Genomic DNA, 16,721 nt, shown 5'->3' on the forward strand with positions numbered 1-16,721 from the left:
ATCTTTCTGATATTGCAGTGCCCAAAACTGCCCCAATATTCCAGGTGAGGCTGCCCCAGGTCAGAGCAGAGCAGAACAATCCCCTCCCTGGCCCGGCTGGCAATGCTGTCCCTGATTCCCCCCAGGTCAGGGTTGGCCCTCCTAGCTGCCAGGGCACTGCTGGCTCGTGTCCAACTGGCCACTGACCAGGAGCCCCAGGGCCCTTTCCCAGGACTGTTTTCTCATTCCCCAGTCTGTCCATACATTCAGGGTTGCCCCATCCCAGGTGCAGAATCCGGCACTTCCCCTTGTTGAACTTCACACAATTGGTGATTGCCCAGCACTCTGATTTGTTGAGGTCTCTCTGCAGGGCCTCCCTGCCTTCCAGGGAATCAACAGCTCCTCCTAATTTAGTGTCATCAGCAAACTTAGTTATTCCTTCAAGTCCTCTGCCTAAGTCATTTATGAAGATGTTGAAGAGAACTGGTCCTAAGGTGAAGCCCTGTGGAACCCAGTAGTGACCAGTCACCAGCCTGATGGAACATCAATCACTGTAACTCTTTGTGCTTGACCTACGAGCCAGTTGTTCACCCATCCCATCATACTGGAGGTGATGGACAGAGAGAGAGAGTGTGTGTGTGTCTCTCCCACTGCACTGTTCCTAAACCCATGGAATTTTATAGAAATTGCATTAAAAATTAAAAATACCCTCTAAGTTTGACTTGATCCAAATAAAACATGGATCAAGTAGTCCAATCTTTTTCTATTTGTAGTTGGGCAAGAACCACACAAAATCACATCCTAATAAAAGTTTAGTTTTTCAAGAGCCTCAAAGCTGACAGCTACCTTGGGCTCGATATTTTATGGGCCCATTTCCAAAGGCTTTATCTTTAGAACGACAAAAAAAAAGTATCTTCTGTGCTCGCTTAACAAAGTCCTGGTCATAAATTGTTCAGAGCACAAAACAGTTAAAAATTAAGCTTACTTTCTGCATCAAACAAAAGTAATCAGAACCTATTCTTTTTTCCTTCTCTTGCTTAGTAGAAAAATGAATGGTATTTAGAAGGAAAGTGCCTGAGGATATTTGCAAGCGTGAATATACCTGCATTTTTTCTTTATTTGCTTTTTACTTTTGTTCACATCCTTCTCCTCTTTCATACACAGAAACAATTCTGGAAGTCCTCGGGCCCCAGTGCACAGGTAACTGAGCTATTGATCCCAGCAGTCTGACATGCTTTATGGGAGACAAGATTCATGCATGGATGTACCTTCTCAGGAAGGTTAAGGCAGATTTTATAGCATATATGAGGCTGGCAAAAGCCGGGTTTAACTTGAAGCCAGTGGGCTGAGAGGAGACTGTCACAGCCCAGGGGAAATAAAGGGTCCAACCACCAGATAGAGTGAAGCAAAGTGATCCTTTATTACAGGAGCACAAGGGCTTTTATAGGGTACTGAGGGAACTTGCCAGAAGGGAAGGTGGAACCAGGGAGGAGCGTGCTAAACAGGGACATGTAAGGGAAAAAGGGGAAGGTCTTAACCATAAATGGGGAGACAACCATATAAGGCATGATCAAATAAGGGAATGCCACATTGCAGCAACTGGGAGCCAATCTGAAACAAGGGAAAAAGCAAGGGTACAGAACAAGGGGGGATTTTTACATAAATGAATAAAAGGCGTACATTAAAAGGTATAAAACACAATGCCTTAAAGCATGTGCCTTAACATAACGTCCACACAGCTCTAATATTCATTTGAAGGTGGTAAAAGTGGTGTCTTCAGGAGTTCCACAGATTTCATTTACTTACATTTCTCTTGTTCAAACTTCCACATTTCACAGCTGTCAGCGTCTCGGTTCTCCACAGGAGACTACACCCACCTTTCAGACCTGGTGTTCAGGTGCTTTACCATGGTAGTTGCAATGTCTTCATTGCTCTTTCCCATTTCACCTTCCAACACAGGGCATGAAATCATCTTCAATCACCTTTCAACTGGAAAATGAATGGCAAAGGTTTCCAAAAGCTAGCTCACATTTTGCTTTAATACAGACTTTTTAATTAACATGCTGTGATGTACACTTTTTTTTTTTTTTTTACACACATTTATCTTTCCATGTATTAATCTGTTTTTCTCTCCTTGTTCCCCTGATTCAGGAAACACATTCCAGGTCACATCATCACTTTCAGACTCTCGGGGGATAGGAGGTAGAGATGCTCAGGAGTTCCCCACACTCCAGGTGACCCTGCCTTGGCAGGGGGTTTGGACAGGATGATCTCCAGAGGTCCCTTCCAATCTGAACTATTCTGTGATTCTTTAATGTGTAGAACCATCAATTACTCTATGTGGCAAAACCAAAATAACTTCTCTATAAGTAAAAAAACCCCACACATTGAAAATATTTTATATCTATTATAAAATGTATTATAGCATAGGCATTCCTTTGGGAAAACAAAAAGAAAGAAAAATACCTTTCAATTATTTAAAATACTGCATTCTAAATCAGGAACAGAGTCATATCTTGTTCATTAAAAAGACAACACGAAACATAATTCTCATAAACACATACTGCTTTTCTTCCAGACTCAAAAGCATCAAGCCAATTACATATACCTAAAACTGAAAATGCATCCCATAATACGTGTTTTATTTATAAAGAGGAAAGAGAAATACTTCCATTTTAGACCCCTAGGAGTACCTACAAGTCACAGACCAGTGTCCCACTATGGTAAGTGCTGTCCAAACACAGAACAAAATACTCTGGCCAAACCAAAGCATCAGCAGGAAGACCACAGAAAGAACATTTGAGTGATGAACTTATGCTGAAAAAATTTTACATATCACTGAGTTGACCTTAGCATGGCTTGGGAATTTACTAGCTTTAGAAGTAAATTAAGTTTTAAATATTTTAACACTACTTTCAGCTATTTGTAGCTTCAGTCTAAAACTTGTAACTCGAGTTAGAGCAAAAAGGCCTGTTTAGAGAAGACAAACCAAAGAAAGCATTCCCCAAAGAAAAGCTGTGAAGTACTGAAGCCTGAATTTCCAGTAACTAGAACTACAATGTTACAAACATGGGCTAAACCACAGATTTAATCCCACCAGAGACTTAAAAACATCCAGCTGCCATATTTAAGCACCAGAAACCAACTTGTATGACATGTTATTATGTCCAAATCTGTGTTCCATGAAACTGTGGAAGGGCTCTGTCCTGAACTGGTGGTTCTGGGGCACTTAAATCAAGTTTATGCTGAGCTCCTGCCCACGGGACCAGGCTCTTCTAAATTTCTGGCTTCCTGATTGATGGCTGGGGACTAACAGCACTGGAAAGTAAAACTCAAAATTTCCTAAGGAGATGTATTTTAACCTTATTTTTCATCCTAGTTTAAACCTTACTTATATACATATTTTAATACATATTTAATTCTTTGTCCCCTTTTGATCAAATCATGTTTTTATGTGTTTCATGAAGATAAGCAACCTTGGTGGAATGGGAAATACTGTCCTCAGCAAAAGAAAAACTGAAGCACCCACTCAGCAATTACCAGCATTGCCTCAGCTACAAACCAGTCAATGTTTTTTCCCTGATGGTAGTTTGTAAACAAAGGAGGGGTATTTAACTCTGCTATCATTCCCAACATTATTCATACATGTATAGACATATTTTCTTAATGCGCCATCTGGAAAATCTGGCATGGGATCTGCAAAGTTCCTGTCCTGCCTCCTGGTGAAAAGGTAGAAGCTCAAAGTATGGAAATTCCCATTGGAACTGTAAAACTCCACAATATGGTGGTAACTGAGCTAACTGGGAAAAAAAACAATTTTTGCTATTTAGAAAATTTTTCATTTCCAAAAAGTTTTCGACCCAGTTTGGGAGGTTTCCTACATATCCTACATCCCCCACTACCTAGGAGTCTAATGAAGCTGTGGGCTGAAAAAAAGGAAATTGGGCAAGGGGGCAGATTGATATCTGAACCAAAAGTACTGCAGGCACATCACCTCTTCTGATGATCTAGAATTTTCCATCAATAATGTTAGAAAGCCTCTGACCAGCTGTATTAAAAACTCAGGAGCCACAGCTCCTGTCAAACAGCACCACAGTGCCCCTTCTCATCAATTAATTTGCTTAACAAGTAATGCACCAAGAGAATAAGGAGGCTGTTTGAAGGACTTTTGGTGGGGGCAAAGGACAGCTTGTGAATTTACCCAGAAATGCCACTCAACCAGGCAGGAAGATAAATCCTACACGGATGTTCTGGATAGAATAATGCTCAGAGCAGTTCTCAGTCTGGTTTTATCCAGTTGCTGCTGAACAGAACAGGAGCTGAGCAGTTCAGTGACATAAAAGAATGCAAATACTTTAAAGTAAAAGTAAAAGGTGTGATGGCAGATCTGCTCAGACCACCACCCTACGAGGGTGCCCATAAAGAGCAAAACAGGACCTTGATGGTGGCTTTGACTACAGAACTGCCAAGGACATGGCCAATATTGGTTCACTAATTATTAATCTTTAATTATTGTGCCTCTCCTGTCTACAAACAAGTTTTGTCTCGTCTTTTACATACACTGCAAACTATTTGGAGCTGGCACCTTCCTGCTATTCTCAGTTTGTGCAGCATGTATAGTGAGGACCAGCTGCACAACTCTGTTAAAAATAGCATCGGCACCACATCACCGGGGGGAAAACAAAACAAACAAACAAACAAACAAAAAAAGGTCAAAACTGAGGTCTACCACATGCACTGAACTTGTTGAGTGTAATCCCATGGAATGGAGGGAAGGTAAAACCCCTGAAAGTGATGAAAGACACATTCATACCTAGGCTAGAGTTTACAGCCATCAAGGAGCTAATCTCACAACTGACATAAATCCTAGTCTAGACAAAGCTTTATACACTGAAAGGGGTAAAAATACAGTGCAATGGCATCAAATACAGCTTCACACCCTTCTGTAGTGAAGGTTGAGACCCTTTAGCTCAGGCTGGAGAAGATTTTAAGCACCAGAGATTCATACTGGCTTCCACTGCCTTTTCAACACACCACGTAAGTTCAGAGCACCTCAGACACGGGCCTACAAAGCCCACACCAGTTATTTGCAAAAGTTATTTTGCATATTTGTGTCCCAACTGATGCCACAGTTGTTTAGCTACTGCCCCACAGTGAGAACATGATGGTCCTCAACGCTGTTTTGCAGAAGTCCCTCACAACCTCGTGCATCAGGTCAGTCAGTCCCCCTGATTCTTGCTCCCTCTGTCCGTTTCAAGCATTTTACACATCTTAGGATGCCTTTTGCAGAAAGTAACAGAAAGGGTGTTGCACTAGTCAAGAAGAGGGAGTGTAGCAGATTAAGAGATGGTAAGGGACAAGCACACAGCAAAGGCACTCCAATTCCCAGTCACTGCCAGGAAGCCAGACTCCAAAATACTCAGCCAGGGCTAAAGGAGCATCCCGAAAAATTACTTTTAAAAAATTGCACACATCTTTACAAAATAGTCATTGTTAAAAATCCTTGTTCACTGAAGGTAAGGATGTGCAGCAATAACTTGTTGTCAGTGCTAAAGAAATCTCCAGAACCCAGAGACTAACAAGGTAAAGGCACTATAAATGCAAACTGCTGAGAAGTGAGAAATGTGGAGTTAAAGGCTGTTTTGTGAGGCGGTGGATGCTTTAAATCCATCCTGCTCCATGCAAAGCAGGAATAAATCTAAACTTCTCTCACTGTTGCTACACAGGCTGCCCAGCAATTACTCCTGGCCTCCAGATTAGAACATTTCTACCACAGTAAGGGCAGAAGACAGAGCAGGAGGCAGCATGGTCAGTGCTGTGGTGAGTCCAGCTGTGTTCACTGGCACAGGGAGGAAGAACAAGGCCGGGGAGGGATGTGTGTATCTTCCAAAATGCAAACATGCAGTGTTTTGGGAGGAGTTATGTTCTGAAAGCTTTCACCCATCAGATGCCACGACTTCCCTCCCTGCCGCCCCAGCTACCCTGCTCTTCTGCAACTTCTGTTGCCATAGAGCCAGCCTTGCTGTGGTTTGTATCTTGGCAGATCTTCAGATACGAGGAAAACATCCTTTCTGGCAGGCACAAGCCCCTGCAACATCATGAGACCAAGTACAGCAAGGGCCAGATTAAATCTGAGGTTTATTAATGCTGACTTTGGGCAAAGGCTTTACTCAATATACAATACTAACTTTTCCAGCTCAGGATGTGTCAGGGTGAGGTTGCTCTAAAGCATGACTATATTTACTATAATCCCAGATCACATGCTGGTGTATTAAGATAAAAATGCCTTTGAACTTTAAATTTATTTCCCTGGATTTTTTTTTTGGTACTTCTTCAGCACTGGTACTAGTATCACTCTGATAAGAGAAAGCAGGTTACATTATTCTAACTGTGCAAATACAATTCAAACTGTTTCTCTGGAATATTTTCTATGCACTTTAAAGTATGGAGTTCTAAAATTATAAGAACACACCTGGATTTGCATCCAGCAGAAAAAATACCTACTGGGCTGCTGCTGGCTGTGCTGAGGAGCCCTTGAAATGAAAACAAACCAACCACAAATCACACTAATGGGAAGGCTGTCACTTCTGGATTCAGTCCTAGAAATGAAATATAATAGGAGAAAAGAAATATTGGCTTTAGTCCCAGATACAAAAAGTAAATCATCAGAGAGCAGAGAATGACATTCCTCTCCTCCCCTTCATCCCAAACCAGACATCAGATTCATCGACACGGGTAATCAGAAACTTTCCCACCTCCTGACAATCCAACTTAAAAAAAAATTGAGAAAAGAAAAAACCAAACCCAAAACACAACAAACAGAGCAGCTGTATATGGAGACTACACATATCTATCATATCTATTAAATACATGATACAATTACCTACAAAATCAGGAATCTCAGTTCAGCTGTAAATTTCCACAGTTTCCTTGGAGAAACTGGAGTGGGGAATGTTACACACAGAAGGTATTTTGTGAAATTATTTACATCTATGTTTTATGTATGTATAGGTAGATATAGATAAATGTTGAGGACTGAAGTATTCTCAGTTTCCTGACCTGGTATCTCAAGCTTCCCCCTCTCAGGTGCATGGCCACAGACTTCAAAAGGACCAGAACATATTAAATGGCAAAAATCCTAGTAATAATATCCAACACAAATATCATATTATTGCTGTGGGGCTTTTAGCTTTATTTTTGTATTATCTAACCCCAGGCTTGAGCCCACATTCCATGAAGCTTCAGTAGGATCAAGCACTTGGACAACATATTTAGATGCTAAAACTAATGGCCTTGAATTACAAGTGGAGACTTTTTGAAATATGCATTTCTAATCCAGGTACTCAAAGAGGATGTGGGACTTTCCTAAAAGTTTTGCTACCAAGTGGCAGCTGAGCAGTGGAAAACCCAGCTTTCACACGGTTGTTAGTTCTGTGGTCAGAGAAGAATAGCTGTGTACTCAGCTCCCAGAGCCTTCTGAAGAATATATTCCAGTCCTCCAGAGCTCTGGTATCTGGCAAATCTTCAATATCACATACTTGATGACTATCCTAGTGTGCTCCAGGATAATGCTGAATTATGAACCCAGCCCTTTGCACAAAGTGTTCCCGTGTTTTCTTTTCAGAAGACTTCCCTCCTCCACCCAGAAAGTTAAAGAAGCGATTCAAGCCCTGCTGTGGAAATAGCTGTGTTTTTAGCTAAGAGGAGGGCAAAGCAGGGAGAACAGAAGTTTACAGGGAAAAAGAGGGACAAATCAGCAGCCCTGATGAGAAGTTAGAGCCCAGGCCACATGGAAAAATCTGTGCCTCTCATCCTTTCCATGTAAAGGATTGAGAGCAAAATGTTCAGGAAATGACAGTGCTCACGTCAGAGATGATTCGAGAGAAGCATGAGTCCTGAGGAAGCAAAAGAATTCAAGGTAAGCAAGTATGCAACAAAGTTTAAGAAGAATAGATTTAAAAAAATAAAATAATCAAATGGGTCAACAATCAGATGGACCTTGGCCTGAGTGCTGCCTCTTAGAGGCAGAGTGACACTTGTTATGCCCTAAACTGCAACTTCAAGCCACATCCACAGGGGATATTTTTTTCATTTCAAAAGATACCTTTCAAACACCTCTTTCTGATAATTTTTCATGACTTGCTTTGGAATAATAAAGAGACTTGGCAAAATCTTCAAGCTTAGCAATTTAAGTTAAGCACTTCGTATAGAGACTTAAAAACAGAGATATCCACACACCTAACTCACTGCTGAGTATTTTTAAAAGACCCTTATTTCTTAATGATGGCAAAGCCCTCTGAGTGGAAGACAATGAGGACATCTGAGAACTACAGCTGAAGTTAACACCAAACTCTGAGACTGAACAAAATAAACCCTTTCTTGCTCTGTATATAACTGACAGGTTAGCAATTGCAGCCAAACATTTCCTCAATTTTCCATGATGAGTCATACCAAACACTGGACAGCTTCATGGCAACAAGTTTGTATGCAAGTAATGGAAGGTACAAATGAAATAATTCAAAAATTGCTCATCTACAAGATCGGTATCTACACTTAATAACATGTCAGATTTTATAGCACATTAGAGACCATACCTGGACAGGCAGAACTGAGGCTCGTTTCGTGTACACTTGTGTTCAGATTCAGATACACAACAGGTTATTTGAAATTTTTAGGAATAAGTTGGCATGCTATAAATCAAACTCAATGTCATTGTAGCTAGCAAGGAACCATACAATGCCCACAGATAAGTAAGATCACAATATTCTATAAGGAAGACGATTTATTACTTGGCATTTCTTGAGGTTTTAGAGCCATTAGTGGACTAGACTCACATGCCAGTTTTGAGACACACCTCTGAGTCTGCTTCTGCCTACTGGCATTTGAAGACTGGTTGTTAAAGTTAAAAACTCTACTCTTTTCCCCAAGACACTCCAAAAAGTCTACTGCTTCTATTATTTTTTTCTAGGTCTAGATTATCCAGGTTTGGGTCTACTTCAATCCCTTATCCTCCACATCATCTGGAGAGACTGCCCCTCCTTCCTCCAGGAGGAGTCTTCACAGGTTTATTGAGCAGCTATAATCCTTTAAGGAAATAAGAACACCCAGTCTAGCCCTGAGAAAACATGCCTTCAGGTATCTCAAAAGATTTCTGAAGAGGACATAATTCCCTCCTCCTTCAATTATGCTCACTATTAACATATTTCCCCTTCAGTTTGGAGTTAGAATCAATTGCCTTCTAACAAGGCTTCTCCTGAGACAAGTCCTCCTTATATAAATATATATATTTATATAAGTTATATATAAATATATAGAAATATATAAATATATATTTATAGTATATAAATATATAACTATAAATATATATTCATATATAAATATATATATTTATATAAGTTGGCTTTGGAGCGCTCAACTTCAAAACTCCTAAAAGAGGTTACAACTTTTTAGGAAATCCTCCCTGCTTGCTCTAAGGCTCCCTTGCAGCAATTTAGGCATAAACTCAATTGTTCCTTCACACCTCCCTGCCACAAGATGCTTTCTAAAGAACTCAACAGTGCTTTCAAGCCTGAAAGCCACAAGCCTGCTCGATCAACTGAAGTCACCTGTCACCCTGACCTGAGGTCATGAGCTGGAGAAAAATTGACCAACCAAAGCTATAGATCCAACACAACTTCAGAGCACTAATATTCGAAGTTATGGCTATGCACAGCACAAATATAATTTCAAGTGTAATAGTGAGATAAATAAGATTACATCTTAAATCAAAACCAAGGGATGTTAATTGTGTCTGAAAAAAAAACAACAAACAAACAACCCAAAATAATATGGTGATGCTTATTTACAACCTCTTTAGCTTCTCAGGTAGAGACTCGTTTCAGAAAATATTACATAAACAAGACTTACAATTTAGAGATTCTAACGCTGCCTCTTCGCAAGCATGAAGAATACCCAGTAATACACATACCAACCACCATTTCTAAGGAGGCTTTCAATCCTTACTTCATGACTTGATAGGTGTGGAAGAGATGATTTTCAATGATGCCCTGTCTTGATTCTTGTTTCAATCCACAAGTTTCATCTGAGGTTGCACCAAAGGAGGTTGTGGCACCAGGTCAGAGAAGCTGCAGTTGCCAGTGGCCAGCAAATTGAAGTTCACCTGGGGCTCACCAGGCAATCCTAAGACCTATGGTTTTGCTCCACAACAAGAAAGCTTTACAAGTTATATTGACATAAGCAGAGTAATAGCTATGCTTTTAAAGAAAGATTTTAACATAACACAAGCTGAGGTTGAGATGGGAAGAAATACAAAGCCTTGGCTTTAAAAACATACCTTACTCTCTGAAAACTCTCCCATGGAAACAAGCCTTCCTGACTGATACCACAGGGCATGTACTGACCCAGATTTCTCCAGGAGGGTTTAATTAATCATTTAATTAATGGTGATTTGAGGAGTTGAAGAAGCGTGTGTCCATCATTTCAAGTGGAAGAAACACATGAGAATAGTTGTAAGATATAAAACATAGTGCTCCTTTACTTTACTCACCACATCTTTGATGAAAGAATGTTACCTTGCCCCTAATAGTAGCATATGGAAAAGGGAAAGCACATCCAGCAAGTTGTTCATACTGAAAATCTTGCTTTGCTTCTGGATTTAATGTAAATACAGCCTTGTCTGGGCACTCACTAAAGAAGACTTGGCAATCAGCTCAAATTTGCTGTGGCCTCCCTCATCTTAGCTTTTACATTTCTTTTACCTATTCTAAAGAGCAGCCCCATATATGATGTATTTCTTTCCTGTGCTATTTCCTAAACTCTAATATTTTTTCAAGAAAGAAGGGAGTTGTTTCCATTTTACAACGCCTGAAAGCCACAGATTGAAGGTAGAAACCTTTTTGCTTGCTCTCACCCTTGTAGATACAGATGGGTTTGCCTCGAGCAGGTCTTGATGATCTATGCTTCTCTCATTCCATCACTGAAGTGATTAAATGTCCAGGTAAGCACAGAGAGCAAAAGAATCAGAGCAGATAGATTTTAACTCCCCAGAACACATCCATCACCTCTATAAAGCCTCTTGCAACAGCTTCCCAGCTGATTTACATTTGACAACAGCAAATGTGATTGGCCAAATGCTCTGAAGTGCTGAGAACAGGGAGGATACCCATCCTATCATGCTTTTCAGTAGCAGCTGTAGCAAAATAAATTACATAATGTGTTGCAAATACTAGCTGGATGCCTGCCCACAACACTGTGCCCTCCACTCTTACGATATTAGAACAACTAAAAATAAAAATGTCAACACTGCATGGCACTGGCATTACTTTCCAAAGCCTGAGAAGATACTCAAGTGCCTCCTGGTAATTTCAGAGACAAATGCACACCTGCACTTTAAAAGAAGGGTACACAAGGAGAACATTTTGGGTCCTTGTCAGCTGATTTTCCTAATGTAAAGGATGTGACATGGTTAGAAGCCCTCCTTACACACAAAGATAAGGTGCAGCCCAACACCACTGGCAATTAAAGTCCTGTTAGGAGTTTTCCTATGAATAATAATCCTGTGACAACGGCTGGGATGACCCACATGCTGAGAGCAAAAGCAGCAGTTGTCACCTGTGGGCGTTGAAAATTGTTCCAGGTCTGCAGGAAAGATTTTGTGAAATAAAAAAAGAGATGCTGAAGGAAAGGGGAAGTGAGTTTTTCACAGGCTTCTCAAGCTATGAAGCAATCTGTGGTGTGATCAGTAGGAAATGACCAGAGACCTCATGATGACACAAAGAGTCTGTAACCAGAATTAGTTGAGAAACCCTATTCTTGCTCACTTATCATCCCATAGAGGCCATTAAAGTCAATGACTTCACTAGAATGACAAAAATAAACAGTTTATTTTGAGATATAGTTCCATAATACTTTTTTTTCTCAGAGACCTCAAATGACATCTGCAGAACTGACAGGTTCAAAGGAGCAATTTTCAATATTGTAACTTCTCCTATTCAGCAATATTTCCTCCTCAGTTCTCAACACAATTAAAAGAAACTGAAGGGAGAAAAGGAAAATAACCAAGAAAATGTGAAAAGAATTCAAGATCTAATTGGAGTGGGCATGGGAGGTAAGGAGTAAGAAAGATAAATCAATGGAACAAAATATAAAGCTCAACCCTACAGACAGCTACCTTTTTATCCACGTACCCAAAGTTGTACATAGCTGCTTTAATAACCAAAGAGTGGTTTGCAAGCTTAAAAGTCATGTGTTTGTAAAATAAAGAATTTGAGAGCAAAACTGGAAAACAAAGTCAGCCTGATTTAGTCCATCATGAATCAAACCTGTGCTGGAATATCTGTCCTGGTCAGCTTCCTCAGATGTGTGTTTTTCGGAATTAAAATTATTTAACTTCACCTGCAAGTGCTGTGTGGTTACCCAGAAATAAAACCCTCTCCATTTCAAACAGGGAGGACGTTACTCTGCAAGAGCTTATCTAGAATGCCCTCTAATTAATTGAGTCATGCTAAGTTTCAGTGAACATAGAGCTTATGGAGCTTTTTTGTGTACCATAACACACCCTAATAAACCACTACTGCTAAAAACGAAAGGCATCTTCCAATTTTTTTTTTTTATGTTCATGTATGGTTTTGTTTGTTGTTTTGGATAATTCTTTCTTTGTTCTTGGCCTTTCCATAAAGAAAGGTAATTTTCTTTATGAGAGAACAGTGGGAAGAATCTCCTGGAACACTTCAGCATAACTGAAAAACTGGGGGAAAAATATCCCCACTTTATTTATTGGTAAACATTACTTTTCCTGCTTTCTCACACTGAATGAAAGTTAAACTCTCAGCATTCTAAAAGCTCAGTTGCATAACTCCAATGTTCCTAGTTAGCTGTGAAAAATATTTATACTTATACATTCAAAAGGATTTATAAGACTGAGATTCTGCTGGAGTGTTCAGTGCTGCTTTACATCATAAATTTAAATTGTAAAATACCTAATGGAACCATGAATCTTGGATTAAATATAATATCTCGACCATTTCCCAACCTGGCAGAGCTGGGAAGAATAGCCTGAGAATCCACTGCACAGCTCTGAGTAAACCAAATTCCTGATGCCTTCTGCTAATGGTCTGTTTGAGCTACACACTGGAACCTGATACACAGAGAAGTGTTTGCATTTTAACTGAAACACTATTCAACCTGTGCAGGTAGTTCCTCACCCCTCCAGCAGTGCAAAAGTGCTCAAGAGCAGCCCTGGGGGAGCAGCACTCGGAAGGAATCATGGACGTTTAAAAACCTTGATTTATATGAGTTATTCCTTCCACTGGAGATGCAGGTGAAAACCAGGGACACCTTAGTGCACGGTAGAGAATAAAAATGCAAGAGAGTATCTGGGTATCACCAGTTTATGCCAACAATTCACACCAGGGGAAGCTCTTCTGTTTAGAGCAACAATTTGGTTTATTCTAAATAGCACCGTGTCAGAGCCCCAGTCAAGGGGTACAAGTTAGAATCAGTGACCCTTGGTAGGCACTGGCACCTGCCCTTCACTATAATGAGAGAGCACCTTGTGGCCTGTGTTTTCTCAGCTATCAGACACAGATCTCAAGCCAGCACTGTTTTCTAATGCTGCCTGCATTTCTCTCCCATGTACTAGAAAAGCCAGGATTACTTTTCCAGTGCCTTCCACAAAAGTCCTACCCGAGCCCCAGTGGCTTGATTTTTAATCTGACATCTAGAAAGGTCTGCCCTAGGTCACCACACACGCTACAGTGCTAAATTATAGCAAGGGAGGTGTGGCACATCGTGGGTCCCTGTGCTCAAGAACCTGATACAAGATCATGAACCTCGACAGCAGCCACAGCCTGTGGCCCTGCTTCTGTCCTCTGCTCCTAAAATAACCTCATCTTTACCAAGAGGTCTGACACATGCAGAGAGCAAGATAGTTAGATGAATCACACTTGGGGCTGCATCCACGTTACAGTCACAATTTCCAAACAGGCATTTTGCAACCTTTCAGAGTAACAGAACTTGTCACTACCAACAGCCTATTGTTTATTAAAGCTTTGGGCTCCTGTCGTACAGACACGAGACTGCTCACATGCTGAAACAGGGACAGGAACTGCTGTCTGAAACAGGAAGGTCTTAAATGGTAGTTTAACTTGAAAAGGAGTTAAACCATATTCTACACGTTCGGCGGCATCAAACTGCTACCATGAAAAATTAAGGGACAGGCTGACCATTTTTTGTGTTCTGTGACAATTAAAAAGGCAGGTGTGTTTTCTTTTCCCTAAGTAAAACTATAACATTTTCCACATCCCAGAATGGTTCAGGTGGGAAGGGACCACAGTGGGTCATCTGGTGCCACCTCCCTGCACCAGCAGGGTCATGCCAGAACACATGGCACAGGACTGTGTCCAGACAGTTCTGGAGTATCACCAGTGAGGAAAACTCCACACCCTCTCTGGGCACATCTCTTCCAGTCACTGAACAGGAAAGAAGTTCTTCCTCATGTTCAGGGGAATTTCCTGGGCATCAGTTTCTGCCCGTTGCCTCTCGTCCTGTTGCTGGGTCCCACGGAGCAGAGCCTGTTCCTGACACATTTCCTTCCTGAAACGATCCACTTTCATCACCGGTATTAGTTAGAAAGAGTGTGAATTATTTGGAATGGATGCTTGTACTTTGACTAAAAGTTTAAGTTTAAACAACTAAAACCAAAATATTTTTGCTTTTTATCCCACGCATTTTATCTGAGACTTTGAAAATGATAACTGATTACGAAACAATTTGAAGCAACTATGAAATAAGGGTTCCTAAGTTCATATTGAGATTTTCCAGTAAAATGATAACTCATTATGAAACAATTTTATATGGGTTCCTAAGTTCACACTGAGATTCTGCAGTTGCTTTCCTGACATTGTCACTACTTACGTGTGACATACACAAATGTCTTATGACAAATATTTGCAAGGATGTGCCTAAATCTCTTCTAAACTTCTTCAAATCTCAGTTTAAAAAAAAAAAAAGTATATTTAAAACATGGAAAATTAAAGAAGCCTGGCTTTGGGTTTTCACTACCAGCTACACCTCCAGTTACAGAGGAAGACCTAATTTCTAGTGAGATCTCACAGGGCTTTGTGGTTTCTTCAAAGCCTTTCTCTCATGGCAGAAAGCAGACACACTTCCAGGATGCACAGCTTTACTCACAGCACGAGTTCTTCCAGAATTTATCTGTTGTGGATACCAAACACCAAATACTTTTCTACCAGCGGTGGAAAAAGGCCTTTGACACGGAGTTATCGGCGTGACTGAATCTATGAGGCATTTTTGCAATGACTCATTCCATTTTGCAATGGAATTACAATCTTGACTCTCTTGCCCCAGGACCAGCCTCTCCCTCGCAGCCCCAGATGTGAAAGCCAGCAGGAACCACTCAGCCATCCTGGCTCTCTCCCATCCATCTCCACTCCAAATTATTGAAACGAACAAAGTAAGTGCCTGTAAAATATCGTTTGATAAGGTGAGAACAGAAAAAGTAAGGCGCTTAACCTGAAGTGTCACAGATGAGCTTGGGGATGGATTTTGAGGGAAAAGAGGAAATAGGAAGCCAGAGACTCTACATCAGTGTCATCTGGGTCATCCTAAACTCTCAACTCCCTGGCAGTAGAGAAGTGGTGTGTTTCCTCACCGGATGGACGGATCCAGCCTAGCACACAGTGTACCACAATCACCCCTTGCACAGCAAAAAATTATCACTGAAGCTAAAAAACAAGCAAAACAACCTTTTGGGTTTTTTTCTTTTGTGTCTGGCTGGTACAGTCAGAGATGTATTTCTCTACAAGGAACAAAATTGTTATTATTTTTCTCCTTTAATCCACACTTCTCAAGAAACTCTGTTAATCCCGAACCTTCACTGGGAAAAGCTTTGTACTTTATCTCTTTGCAGTTCCAATAGTTTATGCCTGGCTGTTTAAGGGAGCTGAAAGAAAGATTTTAGAAGACCTGAAATTGTTTATGCAAAGAAGGCTAAAGGCCTCAAGGTCGTTGACACTCGTCTTTCCACATATTCACAAGGTAGAGATAAGGGGAAAATGGTCAAGGAGGCTGTGAACCACAGGAATTCTGCTCTTCTTAACAGTGGATCCCACTATTCTTTAATACAGTCAGGAGAGAAAGCCTCACTGTCCCTTGCCTTGCTATATAAATCAAAGCATGAGGGTCCTTTGGATCGTGCAGCCAGAGGGGAAAACCCTTTCTGGTGAGAAACAAACTTCACAGTTGGCCCAAGCAGGACAGTCAGCTTCACATTAAAGCAGAATAAAGTAATTCAGCTTATCTGTATATGAAAACTAAGTCACTGTTGTGTCTAGATTATCAGAAGGGTAATTTTAAAAGGCTTCTGGTAAACTCAGATTGTTTCTTATCATCAATATCCAGAATTTGCTTTCTCTGAAGTAACACTTTAACCATCCAGTACCATTTTTAAGTGCAGATAATAAATATTTCATGCAAAATGCCTGTTATCCCACGTAAATACAAAGTTTTAAAACAATAAATCATTTTGAAGTACTTCTACAAGGGTCTTGAGTTTCCATTAGTGATTTCTATTATGCGGAAAATCAGTTGATCACTATCTCATTTCAGTAATTAGAGAAGTTCAGGTACTGAACTTTCAGATCAGAAAGATGCATCTACCAAATGATCAGACCTCTGAAGAGTGAAACACAAATGTTCTCTCCGGATCCTTCACACGGAATGAC

This window comes from Neopelma chrysocephalum, unplaced genomic scaffold (genome assembly GCF_003984885.1).
Source record: "Neopelma chrysocephalum unplaced genomic scaffold, ASM398488v2 Primary Assembly neopelma1_149, whole genome shotgun sequence".
NCBI lineage: Eukaryota > Metazoa > Chordata > Aves > Passeriformes > Pipridae > Neopelma > Neopelma chrysocephalum.